General features: G+C 40.7%; 1 protein-coding gene across 1 annotated transcript in view; it reads left to right on the top strand.

The window, feature by feature from the left end:
- The window catches only part of THSD7B (thrombospondin type 1 domain containing 7B), a 1,621,840-nt gene that overhangs the window by 16,157 nt on the left and 1,581,351 nt on the right, over positions 1 to 24,332 (top strand). The window contains exon 3 of the mRNA XM_040474954.1: positions 22,876 to 22,989. The gene's annotated coding sequence lies outside the window, so the exon portion shown is untranslated. The remainder of the gene's footprint in view (positions 1 to 22,875; positions 22,990 to 24,332) is intronic.

The raw sequence follows: 24,332 nt of genomic DNA on the forward strand, positions 1-24,332 counted from the left end.
AGAGCTCTTGGCCCCATACAAACCAAGCAACCATCAGGGTACCTATGAGTACATAGACAGTATATATTGTACATGTGTATAACCACGGGATACCATTTAGCCTTAGAGTGTAAGCTGGTGTTTCAGACTCTACTATATAATGGTTGCTCAGGAAAAAGGCAACTGCCACAATCTATTTTAGAAAAGTACGATCTTTTAGGCCCTTCCCTTTTACTTTCATCCCCTAGATGCTTTGGAAATGTGTAGTATAAAACTGACTTCTCGGGGCGCCTGGGTGGCGCAGTCGGTTGGGCGTCCGACTTCAGCCAGGTCACGATCTCGCGGTCCGTGAGTTCGAGCCCCGTTTCGGGCTCTGGGCTGATGGCTCAGAGCCTGGAGCCTGTTTCCGATTCTGTGTCTCCCTCTCTCTCTGCCCCTCCCCCGTTCATGCTATGTCTCTCTCTGTCCCAAAAATAAATAAACGTTGAAAAAACAAATTAAAAAAAAAATAAAACTGACTTCTCTAATTTTAAAAGGTATCTAAGTCTTGATCGCATGTTAAAACAATTTTTTTTAACATTTATTTATTTTTGAAAGAGGCAGAGCACGTGTACGGGAGGGGTAGAGAGAGGGAGATACAGAATCTGAAGCAGGTTCCAGGCTGTGAGCTGTCAGCACAGAGCCTGATGTGGGGCTCAAACCACAAACCACGAGATCATGATCTGAGCAGAAGTTGCATGCTTAACCGACTGAGCCCCCCAGGTGCCCCTTGATTGCATGTTCTTAATCTGAGGTTTACTGGTCTCCAGGAGTCCATGACCTCCTTGAAATGGTATGCAATATTTTGTGTGTCTACATGTATGTGCATATTGCGGGGGGGGGGGGAGAGATGATTTATAATTACCAACAGGCTCTCAAAATGGTCCATGTTTGGACAAAAGACTGAAAACTCTAATATAGAAAGAGCCTTTTAAATCTTCTACTGAAAGTAACTTGGAGGCCTTCCCTGACTTAAGACAAAGCAGGCATAACTTTGGAAAACACTGGAAATGGATCCTGTCTTTCAGCCAAGGCCCAGTCTCTTTTCCCCAGTGTGTCTTTAACAGAGTAGGAGGCTGGCTGTTCCCACTGGCACAGGTAATGCCATAAAGACAGGACTCTGTGGATGAAGAGGTGTTGCCTTCTCTAATTACACCTCACAAAGACCAGAGCCTAACTTCAGCTGTACCTTCTGTCTCTGGGAAGTCATTTATGGAGCAAACCTATAATTAGGATTTGCTGCTTGAAATATAATTCTCAGGATGACGAATATCTAAATTATGTCCCCAGACATGTACCTGAGGCAGAGCCCTAAGGGCTGATGGCCATAAGGGGTGCATGTGGTATTCATTCAGTGGAGATTAATAAATGAGGATGATATCACTCAGAATCTCTGAAGGGGCAGGTGTCCAAGAGGCCCTTTTGGCTTCTGCAGTGGGGCCTAACAGCACTGGGCTCCATAATTTATGCCTCTGGCACAGAATTTGCACAAAGCAGGAATAGCCACATCAGCATTTTGGGATTTAAGGCCAGCTTCTCTCTTCCACAGATCCTTTCTCCCAAATTGTAAGGATGATTTGGCTAATTAATTCTACTTTATTTCTAAAGAAAATGATTGTTGGTATACCAAATAAATGAAAATATAGTTTTGGGGGAGGGGTTTTAAAATAATTTAAAAGTTCAATGGATTATGACTAAGTTTGCAGTTGTTATTCTTATATCTCTTTAATGGACACATAATCTGTGAATTATGGAGTATACAATATAAGGTATATGGACTATATTAGGGAAATATTTTGACCCATATAAATACATTGAGATAAATGGTGGGTGCACCTGTTCCTAGCCTGTCTCAGGAATATACGAAACTCTGGCACAGGATGAACGTCTGTTGGTGTCATTGTGACAATAAGAAAACAAAGCTGGCACTGGGGTCAGGAAGTCTTTGGTGGGCGGGGAGCCACCGTCTGCAGCCAGAGCCCAGCCGGCTGTGTGTTCTGATGTCCATCAACCAGGAAAGGGAATCTAAGGTTTCCAAATGATTTTACCCCTTCACAAAGCTGCTGTAAAATAAAATACAAATCCTTCCTGAATGTTCCTAGCTTTCCTTCCTTTAGGAAGTTTTCGGTCAATGGGAAACAAAGTCTTATTCAAAGGATTAAAGCCATAGTCATTCTATTGTTTACAGCTTCAATAATGTGGCTTTCCTTCCACAGACAAAATTTCCAATTCACAGATCATCTAAAAAACAGGAAATTTGGGGGAAACACGTGCTTATGATAACAAACAAGGGATCTAGCATGAGGTATAGAAGTTTATGCAAGGTTTTTTAAGGTTTTAAAGGTTTTTTGTTTTTTGTTTTTTTTTTTACTACAGTGTTTCTGGATGCATTCTAGGAAGATTTTTCCTTAAAGGAGAAAGCCATATGGTCTATAACATAAAACTACTCCATTCCCACTTCCACCCCCAGAGAGAGGAGGGGCAGGGAAGAGGGGAGGCAGATTCTGGCTGTATTTCCTTTCTTTCTTTCTCTTTCTTTCTTTCTTTCTTTCTTTCTTTCTTTCTTTCTTAAAGTTTATTTATTTTGAGAGGGAAAGAGTGCTCGAGGGGGAGGGGCAGAGAGAGGGGGAGGGCCAGAGAGAGGAATTCAGAGAGAGAGAGAAAGAGAGAGGGAGAGAGAGAGAGAGACAGAGAGGGAAAGAATCTCAAGCAGGCTCCACACTGTCAGCGAGGGTTGGGGGGATTCCAACTTACTAACCGCGAGATCATGACCTGAGCCGAAGTCAAGAGTCAGACACTTAACTGACTGAACCACCCAGGTGCCCTGACAGTATTTTCAAGTTTGTGCTCCAGGCAGTGCTGCAGAGCCAAAGACTTCTCCCTGGTCTGCCTGCTGGTTGTTAGTCCTCCATTTCTCTTCTTTTTCCAGCCAAGCCCCAGGCCTTTACCTGGGGAATGGAGGGAGAAGGGCCAACAACTTTTGTTAGCGGGGCTGGAGTGAATATGTAAGAGAGGGAGGGGCAGGCAGCTTTGAGCTCTGGCTGTGGGCACTAGCCACAGGGAGCCATAGGAAGTTAAAGAGGTTGTGGAAACAGTCACTACTTTTTTTTTTTTTTTTTTAAGTTTATTTATTTTGAGAGTGAAAGAGAGAGCGGGACAGGGGCAGAAGGAGAGAGAGAATCTTAAATCTTAATCTCTCAGTGCAGAGCCCAATGCAGGGCTGGAACCCATGAACTTTGAGATGGGCTGCTTAACCGACTGAGCCATCCAGGCGCTCCAACAGTCACTACTTTTGCAAGCAGAGGGAAAGCAGAGCTGGTGGGACCAGGAGGAAGCAGCAGCACTAAACTGTGAGAACAGACTCACTCTGGAAATCTATTCCAGCTGCTTCTAAATAAACTACCAAGAGAATTCTTTTTTTTAATTCAGATTCTTTATTTTGGTGACAATGTTTTAGTCTCTGTATCTGTATTCTAGAAGGAGGACCATAGTTCCTCCTGAATAATAATTTTTAGTGTCTGGAATTCCCCAACATCATGATTTTTCCCTAGTTCCCCATCTTCCACTGTTCTCTTTAACTTTTATCCACCCTTCAGGGAAGATGGCACTTTTCCCTGATTGAGGGATGACAGAACCTATTTTCTTCTATGCTTTTGCTACTCAAGGTGTGCTCTGGTTCCCAGCAGCATCTAGCTTAGTAGAAATTCAGACTGCCTGTCCCTTTCCTATGACCACCAAGTCAGAGTCTGCATTTAAGGGGATTCCTGGTGATTTGCATACACATTAAAATTAGGGAAGGGCTGGTCTATACCCTACTACAGACCTGACTCATAATTTACAACCACCAACGCCTACAGGATCCTATATTCACTGACCCTGACCACTAGTCCAGTCTGATCTCACACCACTCTATGCTCATTTGCTAATCCCAGCCTCCAAGCTTTTGCATTCCCTGTTCCCTCTGCCTGGAGTGCTCTTATCCCCTCAGTACAGCTAACTCCTTTATTTCATTACTTCATATAGAGACCTCTCTGTATGAAGAACCACCCACAACCCAGCCACTGTCTATCCCTTTGCTCTGTTTCATACTTTTTAATGGCACTTGTTATCTGGAATCATTTTATTAATTCCTTTTTGGGTATGTTTTGTGGAGAGTTTTATTTTCAGTGCCCAAGGCACTCGCACATTGAGGTGCTTAGAAAATATTTATTGGATCAGGAATGAGATTTTGGGGATCATGAACAGTGAAGAGCTGTGCCCAGAGAATTATATGGTAAGATCAGGAATCCTCTGAACCAACTCAACAGCTATCAGTCAATTGGCCTAAGATCAATACTTTTGAGTCCCAGAAAGAAAGTTCACAAAGCCTAGTCTTCACACCAGTAGCATTCCCACAGGGAAATTCCTACAGGGAACTTGGTAGAAAGGCAAATTCTTGGGCCCCACCCCAGACATACTCACAAACTGATTCATAAACTTAAAGATTACCTTAAATTGTTAAGTCCAGCAACCTGTGTCTTAACAAGGCCTTTAGATGTTTCTGATGCATTGCCCTAGACAATATCAACATCTTACCTGTGTGGAGAACCCATAGTGTTCAGAGCCCTTTCACATACATCACTATGCTTCTAGACTTTAAAAAAAAAAGCCCTGGGAAGTAGGCAAGGCAGGTGTCATTCCCATTTCACAGATGAGGAAACTGAGCCCTAAGAAATGATTCCATTTGCTTATGGTCATATAGTTTTATCAGAGTCACCTGGGATACCTAGGCCTATTTCAGACCTACGGGAATGAGAATCAGTGAAGGTAGGGCTCTGAAATCTGGATTTAAAAAAGAAATAAGCTTTCTAGGAGATTATGAAGCTCCTAAAAGTTTGAGAACTAATTATGCTAGAGAATAGACAAATGAGAATTAGAACTCATAGCCCCTTGTTGCTGATATACTTCTCTTACAGGGTCTTGAGAAGAATAAGCACAAATGATACTGAACTTTACTGAAAAGAGTTAAACCAAAGTCCCAATAATTCCATAACTTTTATTAGACTCTGACTCTATTTATTACTCTTATGGATTATGAGATAAAGCCCATGCTGTCAGCTCAGAGCTTGCTTGGGATTCTCTCCCTCTCTCTCTCTCTCTCTCTCTCTCTCTCTCTCTCCCGCGCGGCCCGGGGCCCCCCCATGAAATAAATAAATAAATAAGCATTTTTTAAAAAGATACTTTACCTGTTTGGTGTACTCCTGTAGTCCTTTACCAACTGTTGTACTTAATTTCCTTTGCTTACATCTTCTAGTTAAGAAGAAAATTTTAGAAAAATAAAGTCTTTAAAGCTAAAAGCTACAGTTGTTAAAGCAATCATTACAACCTCAGACATCATTTATTTACCTGGCTAGCCTGGAAAAGATTAACTTTTAAAAGGACTTCTCCAAACTGTCAGATAACTCCCAAGTCTCTCCTGCTCAACCAACTCCCACAAACTCGAGACTCATAAATTCAACTGTATGTGGAACAGTTCTCTTCTGAATGTCCTGCAGATATCTTAAGTATATCCAAAACCAAATTCATTACTAAGCCACCCATTCTTCCTCCTGGATACACTCTATAAGCTAATAACTATACCATTCACTGCATCATACTGGCTAGAAATCTAGGCATTGTCTCTGGATTCCTTCCTTCCTCACTCTGCATAGCCAATCACTCCTTTCATTTTACTCCTTAGATTTCTCTCTAGTCCCTGTTTTCCTCTTCATCTCTACCACAGCTCTACCTCAGACCTTCATCATCTCTTGCTTAGGCCCCTTTGATTAAGCTTCTACCTGACTTCATTTCCCACCGTTCCTTTCTTCAGTGCTGCTGAACTGCTTTCACTACTCAGTGAGGTTTTTGTGCTTAGGTGCCTTTGCAAGTGCTACTGCTGCTCCACTGATTTTTCTTTCCCCATTTCTTGTGTATGGCAAGCATGTTTTTCATGGTACTTCTCAATGTTCTCTTCTATATGAAGTCTTCCCTGTGAACTCTTGTAGAGTGGACCATTCCCTACTTTGTGCTCCCAATCTAACATCTAGTCTGCCTTCATTATAGTACCTCACTCACTAGGTTGCATGACTGCTTATACTTTTTTCTCCTTCAACAGAGCATTAGCTCCTTGAAGGAAGGGAACATGTCTTATTAATGTTTGAATCCCCATCTCCTAGCACAGAACAGGGTCCATCAGATATACTCAAAAATGCGTTCAGTGAAGACCTGGCTAGATTTCTGAATTCTAGAGATGGTTGAGGATAAGAGGAACTGAAATGTATTGACAACTATTATGTGTGAAGAGCTTAACACCCATTATGTATCTAATTTTTGTCAATACTAGTTTGAAGTAAATATTATCTTAATAATATACGTGTTGAAACTTACACTCAAAGTAATTAAATCACTTGCTTGAAGTCTCAGTTTGTAAGTGATAGTGCTTGGAGTTGAATCCAGGCTTTTCTAGTTCCAAACTCCATGCCCCTCCAGCCATCTCATGTCACCTCTAGTCGTGCCTTAACATAAGCCATAGGTTGTAAAATGACTTCATGCTCTGTTTGCAAAATGTTAAAACATATTATCTCAAAGAATAGTGGTGGGGCACCTGGGTGGCTCAGCTGATTGAGTGTCCAGCTTCAGCTCAGGTCATGATCTCATGGTTTGTAGGTTCAAGCCCCACATTGGGCTCACTGCTGTTCATGTGGAACTGGCTTCGGATCCTCTGTCCCCTCCCCTCTCTGCCCCTCCCCTGCTCTCTCTCTCTCTCTTAAAAAAAAAAAAAAAAAAAAAAAAGAGTGGTGGTGATATTATGTGTAATAGGTAGTCTCCAAAGATGATCCCTAATGAGCCCTGCCCCCTGATATTCATGCCCTTTTATAGTTCTCCTCCCATGTATCTAGGCTTATTCTGTGTAGGCAGTAGAATCAAACAGAAGTTGGGGCATAAGAATCCTTGCAATGTGCACTGAAATGCTTGTTTCAGGGAAAGGCAGCTGCCATGTAACAGATCTGACTCCCTGGAACCACCATGTTGTAAGAAGTCCATCTTGTCCACATAGAAAGAGACCTTTGACCAGCCCCCAACTTTGCCAGCCCACCTCAGGTACCAGACATGTGAATAAAGAGGCCCTCTTAGAGGTTCAGCCCCAGCCACCATCTGATTACACCTGCATGAGGAGCCAAATATTATTCTCTCTCACAGAATCATGACAGATAATAATACATTGTTCTCTGAAGCCACTCAGTCTTGTGGCGGTTTGTTAGGCAGCAATAGGAAACTAAAACATCATGGCTTTTTTTTTTTTTTTAAGAAAATGAACCTAATATTTATAAGCACAGCTTATTAAGCTTCTTTTTGTTTCCTTTTATATAAGTACAGTCTGCAATATAAGTAGATTTCTAGCTCAGTCCTTAACAAGGTTTATGACCTTGAGCAAGTCTCTTTATAAAACTGTCACTGAGCTTCTCTTGCCTCAGTTCTAAAATGAAGGGCTTTACTACTTAATCACTAAAGTCCATTCTAGTTCCACAGTTGTATCGTTCTCTTCAAACTATCAGAGAAAAACTGAATCCTTGTCTGACAAGTTTTAACTTGCAGTAAAATTTTACAGGCATAAGAGTTTTCAGCAAAGCAACCAATGCCAGAGAAGTGCTGACTCAGCACAATGCTGTCTGTTAGCAGGAGAAAAACCCACTCAGGAGCAACTGTAAATCTGATCCTTTCGGCTCCTTCTCCCTGAAGCAAAATTCAAAGAGATGATTATCTGTAACAAAACACTTGAAAGAGGATTCTCAACTTCTTCTTAAAAATCTGTCACTGAAGTCTGTGGGTGACTTCAGATCTTTTGGCGGACTATTCAGCACTGCATGGTTGAATCAGTCTCCGGAAGATCCCTACACACAAATGCTAAGTTTAGGGCAAGTGGACTGAGTGATTCCTAGAGGAAATAAACTCTCGCCTGAGAACAACAGCTGAAGTAAAATCCCATAAGCCAGGAAAACAGTCACACAATCACAGTAACAGGTGGTCAGTTTCAAAACAAATTTCAAGGTCTGACTTGTGTGGCACCTGCTCTAGAACCACAGACAGCAGTGTAACTCTGTCTGGGTTTGAGTTAGGTCATCCCTGCCACACTAAAGGAAGATTAACTACCTTTATTAGCTGAGCTAAGGCATGGTAGGTTAGGTGACCGTCTCTGTAGTAACCCTTGGGTTCCCTGTCAGAAAGGACGAGGGAATGAGAGAATTTGGGAATCAGAAGGGAACGTGGCGATTGGCTAGCTTGATGCCCTTGATAGCTGAGGGAAGTGAAGCCCAGACAGGTACAGATTTGCTCAAGGTCACATGACCTATGGAAGCAGACCCCTCCACCCCCAATTTTATTAGGAAAAATTTCAAATACACAGCAAAGAATATTCGCAGGGAACACCATTACCTAGATTCTACTGTTACCATTTCATTAAACTTGTTTATCACGTATCTATCTGTCTAACCATCCTTTGATCCTTCTACCTTATTTTTTGGATGCATTTCAAAGTGAACTGCAGACATCTATACTCTTTCCCTTAAAGCAGCATTATGTTTTATCATTATTTGTCTAATTGTTTGATACTTCAGTTTTCTTTATGTTATGAAACCAGCCAAAATTAGAAAAAAAAAAATCACTGGACACAATGTAAGTTAGCATTAGCTAGCTTGAAACACAACCCAACATCCTAACTCCAGGGCCCTTCAGGATTCTTCCTAAGAGCAAATTCTAGAGGAGGCAGAAATACTGATCAGTATACAACACTGCATATGCTGCTGCTCCTACCTAGAATCCTGCTTTTGCCTGTTCCCCCAGGAATGACCTCACATGTCTGCAAGTAACGGAGGCTACTGTTATAAATGTAGTCCTGTTTTAGGAGGAAACAGTTATTTAAAAAAAATCTGAAATGCCACCTCATTCCTAATGCCTTTCCTGAACCCTGAGTTTTGAGCTTTCTCATTTGAACCCTCACACACCTCCCTTGCCACTTTTCCTGCTTCATTCAACCCTTTTACAATTTAGTATGTCTTTGTTTATCTATCACTGGTACTGGTACTGCTACTGCTATTACTATGGTTAATTCCTCTATGTGAGGGACCATACCTTAAGACATATTTCTGTATCTCCTGAAGCTCCTTACATAGAGTCAATGTTGAACATTAACTGACTTCAAACTTCAAATCAGGGGTGCCTAAGTGGCTTAGTCAGTTAATTACCTGACTCTTGATTTTGGCTCAGGTCATGATCTCAAGGTTTATGAGATCAAGCCCTGGTGGGGCTCTGCACTAATGGCACAGAGCCTGCTTGGGATTCTCTCTCTCCCTCTCTCTCTCTTCCCCTCCTGTGCTCATTCGCTCTCTCTCAAAATAAGTAAAAAAACTTTAAAAAATTAAAAAAAATTCAAACCAATGTTTGGGCAGTTTTGTGAAAATTAGATCTTAAGGACCTGAGGGATTTGTTTAAGTGCAGATTTTTGGACCCCCTACTCTCAGAAATGCTGACTCAGTAGGTTTGAGGTGGGGTCCAGGAAGCTGCATGCAGCTTTAGCAAGTACCCCTGGTGATTTCAATGCAGGTAGCACAGAGATTATTCTTGGAGAAATCTGCTCACAGGTACGAATTACCACTGGCTTTATCCATTTTTAAACCAACAGGCCCAATCTACCCGTTCCTTTGCTGGATCCGGGGATAAAGGTGTGGCTGTCACCGTGGGATGTGACAGTCACGGCATCATCCCTCACCACATCATGTGCTGTCAGTCACCACTTCTGCTGTTGCCACCAGCCCCCGAGTTTCCCTTTGTCACTTCCCCCTTGCCACCACCAACTGCCACTACCTCTCTTGCCCCTCACCCTCCAAGGCTGAGTCAGATCCACTGCGGAGCACTTGAGGAAACACATTTTGGAAGACAGGATGAGGGTGTTCACATTCTACATTCACAGCCTCATGTCAGGGAGAAAAGGAACACCTATTTCTGACCATGGCTTCTTCAGAAGTTCTGCAAACCTGGTTAGAAAGTTGGGCCCGTGGTTTGGAGTTCCTGCTGCCTTTGATTTTACAATGAGTGGAAACCGAAATTGAGTAACAGACCTCTTGCCCAAGCATTAAGGGCCACCACAAAGCATAAAGCAATCAATGGGACAGGAGCTCATAAGATGCAGTCACTCCCTCCTCCAGGCCCAGTGTTTCTGTGCAGGGAATGCCAATTGCACTTATCTCCAGTGTCTGGTATTAACAGTACTTTTTATATATGCTGAAATTTACTTTTTAGGTGCCCAAAGGATAGTAGTAAGAAAAACTATGGACCAGAGAGTTGTTTCATGAAGCATAAACTGAAATATGTTTTGAGTTGAATATACTTGAAATCATTTTCTTTAAGACATTCACAGCATTGTCTTTTTTAGTTCAACGTATTTCTTTATTGTGGTAGTTCCCAAACTTCAACAGGCATCAGATTCATCTGAAGGGCTGGATCTCACTCACAGACTTTCTGATTCTCTAGGTTTGGGAGGGGCCAAGAATTTGCATTTCTAACAACTTGCTAGATGATGCCAATTCTGCTGATCTGGAGATCATGCTTTGGGAAGCACTGCTCTAAGAGAAAGTAAAATGGTGCTACTTAGGCTGTTCGCTGATCTGCCTGCCTTGTCTTCTTATATCACAATGGCTCATAGCAGTGATTCTTAGCCCTAGCTGCCCATTAGAATTATCTGTGAAGCCTTTTAAACATAAAGTCTGGGTAGCATGCTCAGACCGTACCTTAGACCCAAATAAATCTGTAGCTCTGGGATTGGGCCTGACAATTTTTTAAAAAGATCCCCGGATAATTCAAATGGGCATCCATGATTGAGAACCACAGGCATATAGCAAATTCTGACCTTGTTCTGTGTTAACATATGATTCTTATTTGACAAATATTTATTGACCACTCAATACATGTGGTAAAAAATGACAAAGTATCTAAGAAATGGTCCCTGACCTCAAGCAGAGATAGATCACATACCCAAACATTTAAACAAAAAGCTGGTGTGTGGTGAGTGCCAATTAGAAGAATAAACCATTACTGAAAACCGAAGGCTAGATGATCCAAGGTAAATCAATGCTGTACTAGAGCCTCACATTGTTTGCGATAAGTTATGTATGCCTTTGCCACACAGGAAACATATTCCTTTGGTGGGGGAAATTGCTCATTTATTGGCTCATTGAGGATGCTCCAACTGATTCACCATGGTAGGTGTGATTGAACCATGGAATTGATAGAACATTAAATCAATAGCTAGTCAGCTGGCAACTATTCCTCTGCTAAGTATGCTATTAAGGTTCCATTTCACAAACCCTGTGCTCAACAGAAGTGAAGATTTTCAGTGGAGAAATAAAACAAGAATTATGTTCAGAAACCACTTCAATCTGGAATTTTAAGTAAACATTTCTTAAATGTATAGAAAAAATACTTGAATTTATTTGTGAATTAAAAGCTAAGGATCTTAAAAACTGTGCACTTATTTACATCCACTGGAATACAAAATAATTTAATGATTCAGTGATAGCTGGCCCATGAAGGGAGAGTTTATAGAAATGAGAAAATATCCTCTTTGGATATTACTTATGTATTAATGGCATTATTTAATTCATTGTGCTCTTTAATTCAGTTACTTGTTTTGAAATCTTCTTTTCATGTGGGGGACTTTTCCCAAGAATAAGAGATCCCAAGGACAACAAAAAGATAATTGTTTTCAAGAAAAGGAAATAAATACTTTTTAAACTGTTACATTTATTTCCATTAAAAAACACTGGAGGCAGCATTTTAGGCATTGTGGGAGATAGCATGAATATGACAAAATAACTGGCTCTCAAGGAAACTTATAACCTAGTATAAAGGAAAGATAAGTACCTATTTGAAGCAAAATATGATACATGCCTTCAGAGAAGAATAAATTTTAATGAGGCTTCAAAGAGCTGGAAGAAAAGGAGGTCAGGGTTCAAAGAGCCTAAGATAAGGCGTAGAACTGGGCTGCTGGTGCAATGCATTACTGCACGGCCAATTTTCAAAGGCCAGCTGTTCCCAGTCAAACGAAGACAGAAGATGAGGGTGGATGCAATCAATGGGAAAATCAGGCCACCCTCCCTTATTTTCCTGGCAATGTAGTTTCAAGATCAATAGTTTTACAATCTCATCTCAGGAAGCAGATGAAAATGAATCTGATGCATTTTCTTTAGTTCACTTCTTACTAACAAAATCCAATTTAAAGGATTTTATATGTTGGCTATATGGCCACTAATATTTAATAAAAATGTCTAACCTCATTAGTATAATCAAAGAAATGAAAATTAGAATAGCAATACAATGGCTGTTTTTGGCTGATCAAATTGACAAAGATTTTATTTATTTTTTATTATTTTTTAACATTTGTTTATTTATTTTGAAAGGGAGAGAGAGTGCTTGTGTGCAGGAGGGGCAGAGAGAGAGGGAGAGAGAATCCCAAAGGGCTCTGCACTGATAGCAGGGAGCCTGATGTGGGGATCAAACTCACAAACCACGAGATCATGACCTGAGTTGAAATCAAGAGTCAGATGCTTAACCAATTGAGCCACCAGGTGCCCCTCAAATTGACATAGATTTTAGATGGCTACCAAATGTTGGGGCCTCCTCCTCCTGCCTGTAGAGTGCTCTTGGTTCTGCCTTGTTTGCCACAGCTGGAGGACAACCCATATTCTACAGTTATCAATTCTAGGAATATATTCTAAGGAAATAGTATATATATGTGCAAATACTCATGTATGAAAATATTCCTCAGTGCTTTGTTGATTATTGGGAAAAATCAGTAAAGCAATAGGCCCAACAATAGGTTAATAAATATAAAATGTATTAGGCTAGGAAAGGAACAGTAGTGGTGCACTCACCTGGAAACCTAGAAACCGTGGTCTATAAAACAAATCTTCCTGAGTGTTTTAGGTAAGTCAGTCCCTTCTACCCAAGATCAATCCCCTTCCCTTCATTATCCCCTCTTCAGATATTCTGTATTCCTCCAAATAAGACCAGGTGCTTTATGTGCCCTGAATTGGTCCTCTACATTTTTTCTGCCTCCTTGCCATTGCTCATGCCTTTCTCTGTGTCTGAATGCCTTTCTTTAATCTCTGAGGTCTCACATCTTCAAGACCCAGTTTTGTAAGCCCCCTACGTGATGCGATAATGATATTCCCCTACATCAGCTAGACAGAAGGGTTTATTCTCTTCTTGTACCATCAGAGCAATTTGGTTATCTTCTATGGCCCTTTTCACCCTCTGTACTATATTAGAATGATCTGAATATATATACTTTATTTTCTCTATTAGATTTTGAACTAACTGAAGATAAGGGCCAATCTTGCTCAGATTTATATCCCCTCATAGTTATAAAGCATGTTGGGTATGGTTGTTGAATGAGGGAATGAGTGAGTAAATGCTACAAAAATGCACTTGAAGCCAAATTCTAATGTTCTCCATAGACATAGGATGAACTTGACTAGTGCTGAAGATGCTCTTTGGTGCCTCCATTTTGTATGGTACGGGGCCTGAAACCTTCCATCTGAGCCATGGTGATGAGAACAGTGAAGACCAGGACTGAGGAGGAGTGGTCTGAGGGGGGAGGCCAGGATGATGAACCAAAACTACAATTGTCCCCCATCCTTACTTCCTCCCCTACCCAATTATTGCAAGAGCAATAGGTTAGAATTTTAACAAGGAGGGAAAACTGATGAAGACTTTTGCAAAGGAAAGTAAGCACTTCTGATCAGTTATCAGTTCTTTGACCATCCCAATAACATATGTGTTTTAATCAGTAGGTCTTAAAAATAGAACATTCGGGGCGCCTGGGTGGCGCGGTCAGTTGGGCGTCCGACTTCAGCCAGGTCACGATCTTGCGGTCCGTGAGTTCGAGCCCCGCGTCGGGCTCTGGGCTGATGGCTCAGAGCCTGGAGCCTGTTTCCGATTCTGTGTCTCCCTCTCTCTCTGCCCCTCGCCCGTTCATGCTCTGTCTCTCTCTGTCCCAAAAATAAATAAACGTTGAAAAAAAAATTAAAAAAAAAATAGAACATTTGTCAACAAAATGAAGAGAAGAGATTAGCAGATAATTGAGGGGCAAAATACAAATGAAATGTTTTCAATGGGGAAGAACGGACTTTGAAAGAGTTTTAATGATGCACATTGATTTATACATTCCCAGATTCAATAGGCAGCATGCCCTTCATGTTGATGGTGCAAATGCCTTGATGCTATCAGTAAGGAAGTTAATAAGCTGAGCAGCTGAACTACTATTCAAAATAGTGAAGCTTAAGTCTTGCTAAGGCATTTTCTATCCCCACCTGGTATAACCTACATGTCCTATTATACTTAGCAATACACCTGCTGGCTTTTGTGGGCCTTCAGGAAATGCCTTTACTTCCTGAAGAATGCAACAAACTACAACACAAACACCACCATGGCCAGCTGACACTAGACTGTAAACTGTAGTTACCTCTCTAAAAGGGTTAGGTGCTTGGGTGATTAGTATTTGTAGATTGTGCAATGGCCAAGTTCACAAAGGAAGTTCTTACATTTAAAAAAAAAAAAATATATATATATGCTAATCCACATAGTATGGATTCTATATATGTCTTATGAATCCATGTATATGTGTATGTATGCATTTATAATTTTGGTGAGGGGCGTTACTTGTTTTCTCATAAAGCTCCCTAGCGTGACAAAATTAAACCTCACTGGAATGGATTATTTTTATCAGTAAACAAAAACAAAAACTGCTTTTCACCAGACAAAGCTTCGGTCCCTCTGTCAAGCAACAGTGATTTACCGAGCTAACATGTGAGCAAATGGGAAATACTATATTTCCAGACTTGGGTAATGAATAACCTCTGAGGGCTTGAACTTTTCTCCGTTCCCACAGACTGCATCCACAGAGCGGTGCTCTTGCCCTGAAAGGAAGGATTTACTCCGGTTTGGAAGGAAGTGGAATAAATAGAACTGGAAGTGGCAAGGTCACCTTTAATATCATATGAACTGCCTCTTAACAAGCTTCACAATTGCTTTGTTTCTTCCTCCCTGGGTTCTATAAACAGGCAAAGTCAAAGCAAACTCCTAGAGCACACAGTGCATGGAGGAAGCTCCCAGAGTGGTGAGGAAGGGGAGGCTGCAGGCTCCATGGGGCCCATCCCACACGCCAGGGTTACAATTGTGTTATGGTGTGGTGGCCAGAAGGGAAAACTGCTTGTTTTTAAAGGAAGGAGTTATATTGTCCTAAATTCCTGTGTATAAAATATAGGACAAACAAGTTAGAGTGGGCATATTGGAGTATGTGGAATATATGGCATATTTGCCTTTCACTGGTCTTTTCCCTATTAACTTTAATTATCACATGGTGAGTGCATAAATACAAAAATGTTATTTTAAAAACTCTCTTCTCTAGGACCCTGTTCAGTTGGTATTCCAAACACCATGCAAGCTCTTTACTGGCATTCTGCTTCATAGAGTTTTCTTCTTTTCCAAGGTCCTTCAGCCACATGCAGTTGGGCTTCCCTCTATCTCTCTGTAGTTTTTCATTTCTTTTTAATGTCTCCTTACCGAGGAGAGGAAAGAATATCTAGTATGGAAAAGGCACTAACCATGTTGGGATGCCAGAGGGTGGGGCAACAGACAGGACTGGAATTTTGGTGTCCTGACTCTTAGTAATTCTTAGGTAGTCCAATGTATAAGTCATCTTGGAAGACAATGTGAATGAGTAGTACTGTCATTATCAAAGCAAAACAATAATTCAGATTGGGCTTTGAGTCTAAGGTAACTTGGCATGGCTTAAATACAGATTGTCAACGAAAGCATGAACCAAACAAAACTGAGTTGGTACTTTGTAAATTGTTACTTACTCCCTGTATGGACTCCCCACATTTGGCGAAGGTGTGTAGGAAAATCTCCCTTATATTTCGAAAGTGCAGTAAAGCTATGGAGTGGTGTAACTTCAAAAAAGTGTGATTAAAAGAATATAAGAAAGATACAATAAGAGTCTCTAAGGGGTAGAAAGAGGGCAGTCTCTGTCTAATCTGAATTTTGGCCATTTCTTTACACTTTCAAGATAATATGAGTTCTTGGCATTACAGATAACGGGTCAGAGCTGAGCTGTTGTGGAAACTGCTAGATGGAGCTAGAGCTGTTATGTGGCCAAATATTTTGATCTGTGGATAACATGCAATATTGAGAGATTCTGATCTCTGTTAAGTGTCCTAAATTGTCTACAGGGCAGAGCAAACATTGAGGCATCAGCCTAGACATTCTAACAAATGTGCTCTACTAAAATGCTATGCTTGAATGGACTTGACCAGGCTAATCAACCTCTAAAGTGCCTCCTGCATTATAATAGCTATAAGACAATCCCCGCTCCCAGCGCCACCCCCCCAACCCCCCCACCCCCCACCGCGTGCTTGTAAGAGGGGTGGGGTGGGGAAAGGGCGAGCTCTTCCTTTGTCCTCTGACCACCTAGAACAGCATGGCTAATTGCTTTGTCTATCATTAAGAATCTTCAGTATATAGTGAGGCTGGATGTGTGCACATGCATACATGCATGCTCACACTTACCTCATATCTTCACGTTTTTCACCTTTTCTAAAATATAACAGCAATGAATCCAGACTGAAACTTGCCACACCTTTCAATCCAACAACTTTTTTCCCTGAGGACAGTAGGGCATCATCCAAATGTGGCAGCTGGGGAGTTGTGCTGTTATTTCTTTTCAGATGACAAAATAGCAGCACGCTTTAATGATGATGAAACCCAGTTCTATTTTTTCTTTTCCCTTGTATTTCTTTTCGTAGCAGGAATCTGACACTGTTTACTCTTTGGGCAGTAAGTCCCCCAAGTCTGAACTATGTGATTGCATGAGCCCTGCACCTTATTCATTAAGATTGCCCCCCTTTGAAACGGAATTGATGAGTTTTCAGTGACCATTCGTAGCATTTGAGATCCATAGGCATCAGGGCTTGATGCATGGCCCTCATCTCCGTGAGCTTCTGTGCAATGATTCTCATCTGTCTTGGTTAGAAAGTGAATTAATCTTGACCTTGGCCTCTGGGGTGTGGTTCTCTGTCCTCTCACACATCTTCAACTCACTTTTTTATCAGAGGCACTTCTTGTTTCAGGCCCAGGCTCCCCCAATTTCAATTTCAGCCTTTTGTCTTTAAACTACATTGCTTTGATTTTAACCAAAATCTCTATTTCTGGTATTGTATATCATATTTCTAGAAAGTTCTCATTCTTTATAACTTAATTATGTGGATCATTAAAGCTTTGAAGGATACTAAAGGGCAGAAAGAGATTGACAAAATACAAGTTATTATTAGGAATTACACATCACTTAGCATTTCAACATCACTCGTCGGATGTGGGCATTTTGTTGAAAGAGACCTTGTTTTGAACAATGACAGTGCAGAAGACCTTTGGAAGAAACAGACTTCCAACCAGATTTCTATTGTTACAGCATGCATGGAAATTATCAATTATATTTTGTTTCAATAAGATAATAGATTTAGAAATACTACCAGCAGAAAACTTGATGTATTAGTGCTGTACCACCCCCGTCCAACGACTCAACTGTACTTATTTCCATCCATACTTTCTGTGGATGTAAATGATATTTGTATTTCACAATGGAAGTAAAATTGCTAGATATTCTTGTTTATGCCTTCAGTGGGCTGAAGAGTTGAAACATGGTGAAGCTCTGTTGGTTAGGAAGGTAATGAAAACTTAAGGTAGTTTTTGGATTCTTCTTTTTTTAATTTAATAGATTTTATTTACTTATTTTTATTATTTTTTATTTTTATTGAAGTATAGTTGATACAGGATTATTCTTATTAGCAAGCATTAGTTAAAAGTTAAATATAGGAAGACATCACACAAGTATTAAAAGTATTTAAACCATACCATCTGCATAAGGTTAATAATGAAACAATGTATGGCTACATTTATATTTTTACCAAATTTCATGGAGTTTTCATATTCAATTTTTGTGCCTCAGGCAGTGGCACATTGAAAGTAATGCTTGTCTGAAATGAGGAGCAGAACAATAATATTTCAGGTACACAGACAGTAGACATGGTTGGAAAATCACAGTTAAATTGTTAGTTATTCATGTCAAGTTTAAAGCTCTCAGGTTCTGCTGATAGGCCATGCAGAGAAAATGAAAGGGACAGAATGGTCTCTAATAAGAACATTTACTACCATTGTGTCCCCAGCCCATTCCCACTCAGTGTGCTCTAACTTAATTGGCTCCTTTCATCCAGGCCACTTCAGGGAGGGTGCTAAGTAGTAAGTACACCCACCAGTATCTGGCCTTCACTCTGGCCATCAGTTCCATTTCATACCGCTACAGATGGAAATGCGACACATTTATTTATTTATTTATTTATTTATTTATTTATTTATTTAAAATGTTTGTTGTTTTGAGGGAGAGACAGAGCGTGAGTGGGGGAGGAGCAGAGAGACAGGGAGACACAGAATCCGAAGCAGGCTCCAGGTTCTAAACTGTCAGCACAGAGCCGGATGTGGGGCTTAAACTTGTGAACCGCGAGATCACGATCTGAGCGGAAGTCGGACGGTTAACCAACTAAGCCGCCCAGGTGCCCGTATTTATTTATTTTTAAAAATATTTTTTAATGTTTATTATTGAGAGACAGAGAGAGCATGAGCGGGGGAGGGACAGGGAGAGAGGGAGACACAAAATCTGAAGTAGTCCAGGCTCTGAGTTGTCAGCACTGAGCTGATGCAGGGCTGGATCTCATGAACCTCGAGATCATGACCTGAGCCGAATTCGAACGGTTAACCGATGGAGCCACCCAGGAGCCCCTAGATATGCTCTATTTTGAAAACAATGGGATCATGGAGATTGTTAATATTGAGTTGGAAGTCAATGGTTGTGTTCTCCAAGGAGAATGACCAAATTCTGTGACAACACATCCATAGAGAGGAATGAATGGAGATAGATATAATGGCACATAGAAAAATACTCTCATCACATACCATTGGTTTTGTACTATTCAGGTAAACAGGAGGGGGAGTAACAAGACACATTTTGGTGGTGGGAAAAGCATACAAATGGGGAGAAATAGAGAAAGGAAAGAATTTTGGAGGGACTGGTATGAAAGAAGGGAAGAGGGAATGCAACCAAACCCCACGGAGTAAGTGGAATTGCTATTAGAAAAGATTTTCTTTTGAATAAAAAAAACCTCAGGTACCTTCTAAGTATAAAAGTAATAAGAAAAGACAAACAAAAGAAAACATGGAAAGGTATAGTTATCCAAAAGCAGAAGGAAGAAGTAGAAAAAGGCAAACTGTACCAAGACTATACCAGGTAACTTTTAATGTAGTAGAAGTTTTCTTAATTTTACTTTTTATGACTTATCCCTTAGAGAAAAGTCCCTGCTTTATTGAGTCAGTGACAAAGGAGCTAATTAATAGATAGCTGCCTCACAGGAGACTTGAATCAAATGGCATTTTCCCTTTTAGAACTTAACTGATCTAATCAACTTATTTAAAAATTGCGCCAAAGTGCAAAATTTCCCCTAAGTCTCAAATTCTGTTAAACTACTTCGAGGAACTGAGAGTTATATTTTTATGTAATCTGTACATCAGAGTAATTTGTGAAGCCCTGGGAGGGAAATGTGAGTTGTGATGGTATCTCAGCTTGAAACACATGAAGAGGAACCTGAGGTCATACTCAAAACCTATCGGGAATTAAAGGAAGTGATTCCACTTGAAAGACCCTAATGCATGTCAAGACTGGAGAAAATAGGTCCCTCCCCAGAGTGCAGAGAAAAGGAGAATTAAGACAGAGAGGTGAGCAAGAGAGAAAACAGTTAAATGTATTGTCCCTGAGTGAGTGAATGACTATCCTGTTTTGCTGTAAGTTCTGAATTTGGATGTCATTGGTCTCCCATTCAAACTTCCTTTAAATTCATTACACCACTGAAGCCACGGCTTGATTCCTTCATCAAGTTCACAGTGTAGGTTAATATGTGTTTTTATTGGACTGGGATTTCTGCTGCTACCAAGGTAGAAAGGAGCAAGCTGAGGGAAGATGAGCCTGACTTGGCTGAGTCCAACCCCTCAGGAACACTAGGCTGCACCCTGCACTCGCCACACAGACCTTCCCAGGGAATCCTTCACCAGGCAGCAAAGGAAACCAGAAAAGCACAAAAGAGCTTGTCTGAAGAGCATAGGCTGGGTTTGGAACTAACTGGCCTTCCTCTGCTTCCTTAAATTCTGTATATTTGGGGCGCCTGGGTGGCGCAGTTGGTTAAGCGTCCGACTTCAGCCAGGTCACGATCTCGCACTCCGTGAGTTCGAGCCCCGCGTCAGGCTCTGGGCTGATGGCTCAGAGCCTGGAGCCTGTTTCCGATTCTGTGTCTCCCTCTCTCTCTGCCCCTCCCCCGTTCATGCTCTGTCTCTCTCTGTCCCCAAAATAAATAAACGTTGAAAAAAAAAATTTAAAAAAATAAATTCTGTATATTACTCTCTGATCACTTCTCATGGCTTAATAAAAGACAGGTTTCCAAATGGCTTATTAAGAATGTGGCCATAGTGTGCCTGGGTGACTCGGTTGAGCATCCAACTCCTGATTTCAGCTCAGGTCATGATCTCATGGTTTGTGAGATCAAGCCTCATGTCAGGCTCTGTGCTGACAGTGCAGAGCCTGCTTGGGATCCTCTCTCTCTCTCTCTTCCCCTTCCTCTGCTTGCACTTCTTCTCTCTCTCTCTCTCTCTCTCTCTAAACAAACAAACAAACAAACAAACATTTAAAAAAAAAAGGAATCTGGCTAAGTGGTACCTGGGTGGCTCAGTCGGTTGAGTGTCCAATTCTTGGTTTCAGCTCAGGTCATGATCTCATGGTTGCTGGGTTCAAGCCCCACTTGGGATTCCCTGTCTTTGCCCTCTCCCCTAGCTCTCTCTCTCTCTTTCTCAAAAATAAATAAATATATATTTTTAAAGGATGTGACCAGGGGCACCTGGGTGGCTCAGTTGGTTGAGTGTCTGACTTCAGCTCAGGCCATGATCTCTGGTTTGTGAGTTTGAGCCCTGTGTCAGGCTCTTTGCTGATGGCTCGGCTCGGAGCCTGGAGCCTGCTTCGGATTCTGTGTCTCCCTGTCTCTCTGCCCCTCCTCTGCTCTCTCTCTCTCTCTCTCTCTCTCTCTCTCTCAAAAATAAACAAACATTTAAAAAATAAAATAAAATAAAATAAAATAAAATTAAATTAAATTAAATTAAAGAACGTGACTAAGAGCGAGACTGCCTGTGTTCACTTACAGGTGCACCTTGAATTAGATGTATGAATTTGGGCAAGTTACTTAACCTCTCTGAGCCTCAGTTTTCACATCTGCAGAATGGAGATAATCATAACATCTACCTCCTAGATGGATTTTGTTGATTGATTCCTAGATTGATTTGTTGGGATCAATGTGTTAATATGTGTAACATGCTTGGAACACTGAAAGAAATATTAGCCATTAATGTTATTATAAATCTGTCTTTTCCACTGGAATATCAGATTCTAGCAGTCAGGGAAATTTTTAAGTTTATTTATTTATTTTTGAGAGAGACAGACAGACAGACAAACAGATAGACAGACTCAGGCTCTCTAACAGCGTGGAGCCTGACAAGGGGCTAGATCTCATGAACCCTGAGGTCATGACCTGAGCTGAAATCAGGAGTCAGATGTTTAACCAACTGAGCCACTCAAGCACTCCCATTCAGGGAAAATTTGTATGTCTAACCCTTAGCATAATAGAATATTCAGTAGGTATTGAATGTTACAAGGTAGTATAAGTAGGTTTGGTTTTAGGGAGATGATCAACATTCACTCTTCATTTACTTAGTCACTCAACAAATGTTTCTTGAACCTCCTAGTAAGCGCCAGGGATTCTGCTAAATATTGGGTGAACCAAAGGAAGAAGATCTCTGCCCTTGGAATTTAGTGGTAGAAATTATAAAGGAATAAACATAAAAATAAATTTATAATTATAATTTGTCTTAAGCGCTTTGAAGGGAAAGACTAGAGACCTATGAAAGAGAAGAACCTTTGTTGTCCTCAAGTCTGTGATCAGCAATACCATGGGGAAAAGATACTAGAAGATGGAAGAGAATTTGTATATGTGCTCCCCATATTATGTTAAGAAATATGGGTAATCAAGGTAGAAACATCTCAATAACTGATTTTTTGCTGTTTTTTCTTATACTTTGACTTAATCAACATATAATGCTCTCTGATGTCCATGGCTGGTTAGCTCATTTGATTAGCTAATGAGGTCAAGGTCAGAGGCCAGCATGGGTCAGTGAGCTTTTCTCCTTTCTGCGGCCGGATTGCACTCTTAACCTCAGTCATCTTTCAAAAGTGTGCGTTTGGTCACAGGAAGGCTGTGTCAAGAGAATGTGGATGGGGAGCCCCCAAATTACCCTCATTGATAGTTGCTCTCCACTGGCATTTTCTAATACTTATGATAGTATGCTATAATTTATTATTCTCTGTCACTAGTTAGGGTCTAGTTCTATTTTTTTTTGTTTGTTTGACAGAGTTAGCCAATAATTTCTACAGCCAATAATTTCCCCCCCACCCAGGAAAGAAAACTGCCTTTCAAAATATTCAAACCACTTGTAAACATTATGTCTACTGGATGGAAGCTATAGACTAGAGCAGTGCTTCTCCAATAGTAATGTGCATAAAAACACCTGAGTGCATAAAATGTAGATTCTGGCTCAGTAGGTCTGAGTGGGATTCACGATTCTGCACTTCTTCCTTACTCCCAGGTCATGCTGTTGCCGCTGATCCATGGAACATACTCTAAAGAACATGGGACTAAGCATACAGTAATGAATCAAAGCTAAGTCTAGATTTTAGAAATACAGCAAATACAAAGCATGGTGAGTTTGACCACTGGTGCAACTTGCTGAAACTGTTTACTGTGTAAGGCACTTCACTGTTTATAGACAAGCTCTCTCCAAATGTTTTCTTTTAACTTTTTTTAAAGTGTTCTATTTTTCTCGGGAGGGTAAGTCTAAGAAAGAGTTCAATATACTTTAATTTTAGACAATGTATTTATTATATACAGTATACATGAAGCTCAAAGGGCTGGAGCTAGAGCTAATTCCATGTTATGCAACATAAAATGCCTTTGAAACACACAAAGCCTTTTGTTTTATGGTGGAGATTTTAGTTTCATCTTCAACTTACTTCACTGTATGTGACAAGTATAGTAAAAATCTTTTGTGTCTTCTGTATTTATTTTTGGTAATAAAAGGAGACAGCTCCTTTTTCCCACTGCCCAGAAGAGGCCTATTCCCCTGCTGACATGTCTGTGTAGCTCCTATTGATACTAAGATGATCGTGAGCATGAAGTTGCCAAAGAAACTGCTTCTCTGAGGAAATTTCCATGAGTGTGAAATCATGGGAATCAAAACTGATGGGAAAGTCCCTTTGAACTTGTGAAAATTGCCAGCATTCTTATAGGAAAAGAGTCTAGAAATGCCATGATTATCTCCTTTACTATTTTAGTGAGATGCATTTCTATTGTCTTTGGAGAAAATGGTCAAGTTCTGCTCAGTACAAAATGCTTTATTTATTTTGCCTCAAATTCTTTAGGTGGATATATATTTGTGAAATTTGGATTTTCGTACTTTAGATTATTGGGTCTAAGTATTGGTCTATCTCAGCATTTTCCAGGCAAAGACACCTAAATGCAGAGGATCTAAATGATCTTTAAGGTGTCACATCCAGGCTAGAGGCAGAACCCAAGTCTCCTGGTCCTTGCTATTGTACCTCTATGCTGTGGGTGCCTCCAGACAGTCAGAAATGCAGAAATTTCAAAACACATTGATTTGAGGAAGAGTTTAAGAGTTACACATATCTTGGTTCTCAATTTATTTAAGCAGTCAGTCTATCAATGAATATTCAATTAGCCTCTATGATGTGCCCAGCACTGTTTTACATAATGTAAAATAATTTAATATTTATTTATTGGTTCAGATTTTCTGGCAGTAAACTACTTTGGGGTGAGTTAGGCACTTTGGGTTGCTGAGTTAACTCCTGGAGCCCACTTGAGAGCTATTTATTGTAACCAACTTCTGCAAATTTGAAACCTCCATCACTTTTTACTCCTTTGTCTCATATCCCCCCCGTAAATCAGTGGCTGAGGTTCTTTCCCAAGTGTGTCTTACATCACTTTTTCCTTTCTTCATCTGCTTGTCTTGAAGGCCCTGTTACACAA

This window comes from Herpailurus yagouaroundi, unplaced genomic scaffold, assembly GCF_014898765.1.
Source record: "Herpailurus yagouaroundi ecotype Mexico unplaced genomic scaffold, PumYag 140, whole genome shotgun sequence".
Taxonomy (NCBI): domain Eukaryota; kingdom Metazoa; phylum Chordata; class Mammalia; order Carnivora; family Felidae; genus Herpailurus; species Herpailurus yagouaroundi.